At 31.1% G+C, this 8743-nt stretch overlaps 1 pseudogene; it reads left to right on the top strand.

The window, feature by feature from the left end:
- Positions 1 to 6857: 6857 nt before the first annotated feature.
- Positions 6858 to 6976, top strand: LOC112481279 (annotated as a pseudogene).
- Positions 6977 to 8743: the final 1767 nt, after the last annotated feature.

The following is an 8743-nucleotide window of genomic DNA, read 5'->3' as shown; positions in this document are numbered from 1 at the left end:
CCACAAGAAGTCTATTTAGAATCCCAAGTAACACTGAGGGTGAATGAACTATCTATTAAAACAGCTCCCGGCCTTCTTCAGTTTCAGCAAGGAACATGTAGGGTATAGTGTAATAGTAAAGAATAATTTCTTCACATATACATAAAATACTTATAAAACATTCAGTGAAATAAGTTTTGGTTGAACTATAAGAACTCAAGAGCTGACTGCAAAAGTAATCAAAACAACTGCACTTAAAATAATGCTCGCTATGAATGAAAAACAGTAGCAAGGTTATTTTATTAATATATTCTTTCAAAAAGAGCAAGGCGGATCCCCATCTTAATCAGTCAGATTAATTAAACTTTCTTTAGTGAATACTATATCAAGTATAATGTGTTATTGGTCCATATATACCACAGATATGTTCAAAAATTAAACTCCATAGAAACCTGGGTATTACTATAATTATTACTTGAATAATGTGTGTTTCAAAATTAAAAAACTAGTAATATCTGGTTTAGTTCTAAGACTTATAGAGAAATTTCATTTAAGCAATAAGTGGAATAACAACGAAGAAATGAAATAAAACGACAACCTAGACAAAACTGACCAGATGCTGAAAGCAGATGGAAAAGTTAAAGTGAAGTATTAAAAGAGCAGGTTTATGATGCTACAGCTGGTAATTAAAATATCTTAGTATCTAATTAGGCAACAACATCTGGCCCATAGCTATTCAGAGGTTTTTCAAACAGTAAGAACCACAATATAATTTAATAATCAAATCTGAATTTGCAAAGCTAGCCAATGAGTAGAAACTCTGAAAACCCTGTCACAGTATCTCTCAAATTTTCAAAACAAGGAAAAGAAAATATTAAACTTGCTTTTGATAATTAAACTCCATACACTGTGGAACTAAAGTTGGATAAAAGTTTAATCAAACTCACTGGGTGCCATTAAAAAGGCAATAAACAAATTATTGCATAAATAACAACTTCTGAGTTCCCCTTTAATTATCTAAGGACAAAATAAACAAAGATGAAATGTTGCTTGGGTAACCGGAAACAATATACAGCAATAAAAAGTTATGGTGGTCATAATTTCTTCTAACTCCATATCATTTGTATTTCTTTCTTTTCTCTTTTCTATTAAATTGAATATAAAATGTATAGAAATAATGGAGTTAATGACTCAGTAACATTATACGAGAGCAATATGCAGAAACATTTTTTTATTCTGGAAAATCAAAATTAATTATTTCACTAAGTAATATTATATCCTTAATTATGAGAAAATAATGTCATATAAAATATATTACATTTCTCCTTAAATATTGCTAGAGTTCTCAGTTGATTTAAACTTATAGCCAAAGGCCCTTTTTCTGGTTGCAGCCTTACTACCTAATCTCAACACCCTCCATGATGCATGCCATTTATCATGATTGGTAAATTAAACATGCATTAAATTAGTTATAATTGTAAAAGAATAACAGCATCTTCCACTTCTTCATATCATTATTTATAATATCTAATTTTTTCCCATTCTCTATGCGCTTTACGATCTCCTCTACTCTTCACAATACAAGCCCAAATGTATTTCCTGAAAAAATCCAGATGGCATTAATGACTCCTTACTTTGTCTATCTCTGTTCTGTAGCTTATCAGAAATCATTGACTTTACGTATTTAAATGCATATTATTGCCCAGAGATTGCTAAAATCTAAGTAACTTGTAAGTTTTTAATGAAGTATTATATTTCAAAAATCTAGTCCATGGCCTGATATATACTATGTTTACAATGACTAAATAAGTAATTAATTTTATTATAAGGTCAATGTGCATGTAAGAATATATTAGAGACATTCCTGACCAACTAAATTTCTTTCTTTACCTGGCAAGTTTTAAAGTGAATTATTAAATAAACTTCATTGTGTTTTGTTTCTCTTTATTACTACATCTGAGATACTCATTATCTGATAACATAGAAAATTAACTTCTAAAAAACAGTAGCGTAAGTTTACAATTATCTTACTTTTCAGAATTTCTTTTTAAGCATAAGACTACATAGTCTCTGACTTTTTTTTTTTTTTTTTCAGACAGACTCTGGAGAGAGCTGAATTTCTTTCCAACAAACTTTAGTTCCTATGCTTACATTAATCTATAAAACGTTGAAGTATTTCCGGAATATAGCTAGATAGTTGCGATTTTGTCATAATCCACAGATGTGTTATTTGGACTTCTATGCCTCAGAAAATAAAAATGGAAAGATAGAGTCTACAGACATGAATGAAGGAAATTAATTAAAAGCGATAATGAAATGATGAGTTATAAGCTGTACTTGGAAAAACCATAAAGAAAAAATTTCAGAAAAGCTGTAATACCAATAGTAAACTTCTCTGCATATTAAGATTGCCCGTCTCCAAGAAACTTAAAAACTTGAGTCTCTAAGATTTTATTGTAATTCAAAGAGAAGTCTGCTACATAAGAGTAATGTTTAATTTTGACTGAAGGATACGAAACTTGAATAGTCAACACATTTTGGATATTTTATTCATTAGATATTTTATTTTCTTGGAAAGATAAAAATCTCACCATATTTCAATTAGAGAAATGTTGTTATATTCACCTTGTATGACTATTGATGTGACATCATTAAGTTTTAAGGAGTAGTTGTAGGACTATTTGAATATTAACATTTTTTTTTTTTTATAATGGCACTCTCTCTACCTATCCACCACCAACCCAGATATTCATAGTCATACTTAAATTGTCTTCTTAGACAAAACTAAAGAAGCCCAATGTGAAAAAGTGAATCAGGCAGGGCTTATGTATCTCTCTACTGAAAACTTCAAATAGTTCTTTTTTTAATGGTAATACATATCTAAATCACAGGTTCTTTGTGACCAAATTGTCTACAATGTGGTACACAGTGAGAGAGAAAAAAGCTAAAACTTAGAATTAAGCAGAAATTAGAAAAACACACTGCTCACAGTTCAAGTATTCCTGATGCTAAAGAGAACTTATGTCCTTACTTGAAGCTATGTTCAATTCCTTTTTAGATTTCATGAATCAGTTAATTCTCCTCATAAGCTAAAGGTAACACAGAAACATACTTGTATTATTGATATTTACTCTCTGAGAAGGAGTTACAAGACGGCCCAACCCCTGGTTCAGCCTGTTAGGAATTGGGCAGCACAGCAGGAGGTGAGTGGCAGTCGAGGGGGCAAAGCTTCAACTGTATTTTCAGCCACTCTCTAGCACTAGCATCACCACCTTAGCTCCACCTCAGATCATCAGCTATTATATTCTCAAAGGAGCACTGTTACTATAGAGAACAGATTTGCCTTCCCATGTGAAACAACCAGAAAAAAAAAAGAACAAATTAATGAAACAAAAATGCTCATGACATTGGATATCAAGCTAATTGCTAACATATGGGGGGAAAAAAAAAAAAGAGGGACAACTATGATTGTCTCCAGAATTCTCCCTAGACATTGTTTAGAAGCCAAAGCACAAGGAGAGCAAAGCCAGGCAGACCCTTTGAATTGAAAAGACAGATCAGTGGCTGAGAGCCTCAGGCACCTAGAGTTTACAGGGCAGAATACTGGAAGGAACTATGAAAATCTATAGAACTTTCTCCTTGTTTTTTTGGTGAGTACTGATCAATATGTGAAGAATGTAAGGAAACTATAAGAGGCTTGGGAAATAGCATCTGAAAGGGATTAGAAAGGAAAATCATCAGGATTCACACGAGGAAATGATTGTGGCCTATTCCCATAAGCCAGAGTTTATTCAGTAATGGAGAAAAAATAACATCCAACACTATGATAATCTCACTTAAGAAAGTTTACAAACCAATATTCCAAAAGATTAAACAATTTCAAATAACTTAACCTCAACTCATCACAGACTAAAACTCAATATTATTCATAGTAATTTGAAAATATCCAGCACCCAATAAGAGAAGCTTTATAATTGCTGATATTTAAAACAAATAAAACATGGCACAGATGGTAATGAAAAAGTAGCACAAAAAGGCAAATAAGAATAAGGAGGAAATATAAATCAATTGAAGCTGAAAGAAAAAAGAGAAGAAGCAAATAACCACTATCAGAAATGAAAGAGGAGCCATCACTACGGATCCTACGTACAGTAAAAGGATAATAAAGAAATATTATGAACAACTCTATGCCCACAAATTTAATAATATAGATATAATGTCATGGACCAATTTCTTTAAAGGCACAGCTACCAAACCTCACACAAGGCAGTATAGATAAACTACATAGGCCTACATTGATTAAAGAAATTGAATGATGATTAATAAGCTTCCAAACAGAAAGTATTAGGCCCAGATGAGCTTTCTAGTATATTCTAACAAATATTGAAGGAAGAAATTACTCTAATTTTCTATAATTTCTTCTAGAAGATAAAGGCAAATGGACTAAATCTTACTTTGCTCCATGAGCCAGTATTACTCTAATATCAAAACCAGAAAGACATTATGAAAAACTGTATATCAACAACTCTCATAAACACAGATGCAACAATCCTTAACAAAATAATAGCAAATAGAATCTAACAATGTATAAAAAAATTTATAAACCACAACCAAGTGAGATTTATTCCAGGTATGCAAGGTTAGTGCAACATTCAAAAATCAATTAATATAATCAATCATATTAACAAGTTAAAGAAGAAATATCACATAATCATATCCACTGATGCATCAAAAGCCTTTGACAAAATCCAATACCCATTCATAATTAAAAAAAAGAAACAACTCTTAGTACAAAAGAGAAATCCCTCAACTTGATAAAGAACATTGATAAAACACCTACAACTGGCATTATACTTAATGTGAGAAACTAGTTATTTTCCCAATAAGCTCAGGAAAAAGGCAAGTATGTTTATTTTCACACATAATATTCAGCATCATACTAGAAGTCTTAGATAATACAATACAATAATAAAAGGAAATAAGATGTATACAAATTGGGAAGAAAGAAATAAAATGGCCTTTGTTCACAGATGACAATATTGTCTAAGTGGAAGACCCAAAGAATCAACAGAAATACTCCTAACTAATAAACAATTATAACTAGGTTGCAAGATATACGATTAACATACAAAAGTCAATTGCTTTATTATACACCAGCAATAAAAAATTGGTATTTGAAAATGAAAACACAGTATCATTTACATTAGTACCAAAAAAAATTGCATACTTTGTTGTAAATCTAACAAAATACTTATAAGATCTATATGAGAAAAACTATAAAACTCTGATTAAGAAATCAAAGATCTAAATAATTTAAGTACATGTATAGAAAGACTCGTTATTGCCAAAATGTCAGTTTCTCTCAACTTGATATACAGATTTGACACAAAACCAATCAAAAATCCTAGTAAGTTATTTTGTGAATATCAACAAACTGATTCTAAGATTTATAAAGAGAGACAAAAGATCCAGCATAGCCAACACAAGACTGAAGGAGAACAACAAAGTGAGGACTGACTCTACCTGGCTTTAAAACTTAACAATAAAGCTACAGTAATCAGGCATGGTATGAGCAAGAATATAGACAACAGATTCGTGGAATGGAATCAAGAATACAGAAATAGATCCATAGATGTATATTGTTTGCTGATTACTTACAAAGGTGCATAGTCAATTCAATGGAGAATGGCTTGTCAATAAATGGTTCTGAAACAATTAGATATCTGTATGACCTTACTCCATATGGAAAAAAATAACTCAAAATTCATTATAAACTAAATGTAAACCTAAAGTTATAAAATTCTTTAAGAAATCATAGGATAAAATATTTATGTTCTTGAGTTAGGCAAAGAGTTTTGAGATAAGCCACCAAAACAATATATAAAAGGAAAATAAATGTCATATTGTAATTCTCAAAATTAGTAACCCATGCTAGTTATAAGACATTATTAGAAAAAATAAAAAGACAAACCCTAGAATGAGAAAGAATATTTGCACATCACATATCTGATAACATACTGGTATCTGGAATAATAATGAACTCTCAAAAGTCAATTAAAAGAAAGCAAACAGCTCAATAGAAATGGCCAAACTATCTGAACAGATACTGCACCAAAGAAGGTATGCAAACGTAAATAAGTACATAAAGTGATGCTGAACACTATTAGTCATGGACAAATACAATTATTTCAGGTATGTATTAATCAAATAAAAATTATGGCTCACCTATTATGTACCAATAATTATGTTATATACAGAGGATCAGATCTGAGAGAGATAAGAGGTTACCCTTGTGCCTACAGTCCAATGAGATCACTGACACAAACTCAAATAGCATAATTAAAATCAATAAAATATCATAAAAAACAGTAGATTAAAAATGACACAGCCAAGAGATTGCATTTGATATGATTTTAAATTTAATAAATCCTTAATATGAATAACGAAGAAAATAATTAACCAATTTCAGGAATACAAAAGGCGCTATCACTCCAGATGATATAAAGTTTGATAAAATAATAAGACAATGTCGTAAATAAATTTATGTCAATAAAGTTGACAAATTAAAGAAAATAGACTTATTTTATGAAAAATATAGCCTTTCATATTTGGCACAGAATAAATAAAAAATATAAATAGTCCTATATTTTTTAAGTAAATTGAATTTGTCAAAAGACTTTTTCATGATAACAGTACCAGATTGTTTTACAGGTGAATTTTAATATGTATTTGAAAAAACAATATTAATTTTATATAAACTATTTATGAGATCATAATTCTCTGTTATAGACTGCATTGTGTCACAACCCTTCCCTCAAAATCATAGGTTTAAGCTCTTATCCCCAATGTGGTTGTATTTAAAAATAAGGCCTTTAAGAGTCTATGGCCATGCTACCCTGAACAAGCCTGATCCCGTCTGATCTAAGAAGCTAAGCAAGGTTGGGCCTGTTTAGTACTTGGATGGAAGACTACCTAGGAATACCAGGTGCTGTAGGCATAAAGAATAAAAAAAATAAGGGATTATAAACTGACAAGGTCCTTGCAATCTGTGAATTCAACCAAGGGTTGTCTTGTCTAAAAATATAAAATAAAATAAGGACTTTAAGAAGATACTTAAGGTTAAATAAGGTTTTAGGGTAGCCCAATGGGACTAGTGTCATTATAAGAAGAGGGAGGAACACCAGGAATGTACACACCCAGAGCAATGCCAACAGAAGACATCTTGAGAAGATAGTTGTTTGCTAGCCAAAGGCAGAGGCTTCAGGAGAAACAGAGCTGGTGAACATCTCGATCTTGGACTTCTAGCCTTCAGAACTATGAGAAAATAAATTTCTGTTGTTTAAAAAAAAATGAAATGGAATGTGCAAAATGCACATAATGATGTATATAAACAAATGAATAGACAGAAAAAAACTATTTATGGAGGACCTAATTATACTTGGAGGGTTTGGAAGACATGCCAAAAAAATATTTTTATGCTAAGAACTAAAAGATAGTAAATATCTAAGCAAGTAAGATATGTATGATTTGGGGTGGATGAGATAAGGGTCTAAAATTATGGAAAGAATAGGCAGGAGAATGAAAGCCCAAGCCAGAGACCTCCCTTAGGACCTCCCTGAAACACTCACTTAACAGTTAAAAATTACCTTTACATCCTGGAATATGAAGAAGTAAAAACTGCAAAAACAACCTCTAGTTTAGTCTGGTCAGTAGCATGTGTGCAGTTAGTACTTATATTGACCTTCCTTGACCTCAGTCTCATTATACCAGCATTATAATATCATACATGTGCCTGGAAGTTCATACATCTAATTATAACAGACTGAATTCTGGGTAACCGCATGGGCAGTAAACAAAAGGTTATATAATAGCAGGATGTCAATCAACACAACCTCACATGCCAATTATCTAACACCACCCATGTAACCACCTATCATGATCATAATACAAGGTGTACTTCCTGAAATCAGCGGGGCTGCAGTCATCTCTGGCATAGCTTGTTTCTCTCCTGAAATGTACTTTAGTAAATATTACTTTTCCTAAACTTCTGTGTTCTTTACTGCATTGGTGGAAAGATCTGAGTTCTCTCACTGCCCCTTGGCGGCAATATTATTTTCTTATGTTCTCTCATTTCTAGTCTTAAAAAGGCAGTTTGTAAAAAAACTTTTTAATTTTTTGGGACCATAGCATTAATACACTGTATTTAATACTTTCAGCAGAAAATCTTTGCTTGAATTTTAATAAAATTTACTTTTTTCAAATACTATAAAAGATTTTTAAATTTCTCAATATTTCTTATTCCTTTTCTACCTGGAACTAGTTATTTGGGCATATCTATCTATCCATATCTATAGCTACGTCTACATCTATGCTTACATTTATCGCCACTCTCTCATAACAAAAATCCTAATTTCTTAATTAATTTAACTTTTATGATATGTTACATATGATAATTTCTACAAATGACACAGCTCACAGTTCACAGCACACAGGTATTTTTAGGCCACTCTAAGAATTGTCTCAAACATTGTAACTAGATCTTTTTTCCCCACACTTGTGTTTCCTTTTCTTTCTCATTCACATGCAATTTTTTTCCTTCAGATTACTTCGTTTAAATAAAATACATTTCAATTTTAAAAGTGCTACACATTCATTAAAGGAAGTTTGAACAATGTAGACAATTTTATAGGAGAAATAATCACATTAATCTTTATTTAAAGAAAAACACTATTGTATTTTAGGTGTTTTCTCAGTTTTTTAAATC

Source organism: Pteropus alecto, unplaced genomic scaffold (genome assembly GCF_000325575.1).
Source record: "Pteropus alecto unplaced genomic scaffold, ASM32557v1 scaffold14, whole genome shotgun sequence".
NCBI classification, from domain to species: Eukaryota; Metazoa; Chordata; class Mammalia; order Chiroptera; family Pteropodidae; genus Pteropus; species Pteropus alecto.
This window is presented reverse-complemented; position numbering and strand designations above follow the sequence as displayed.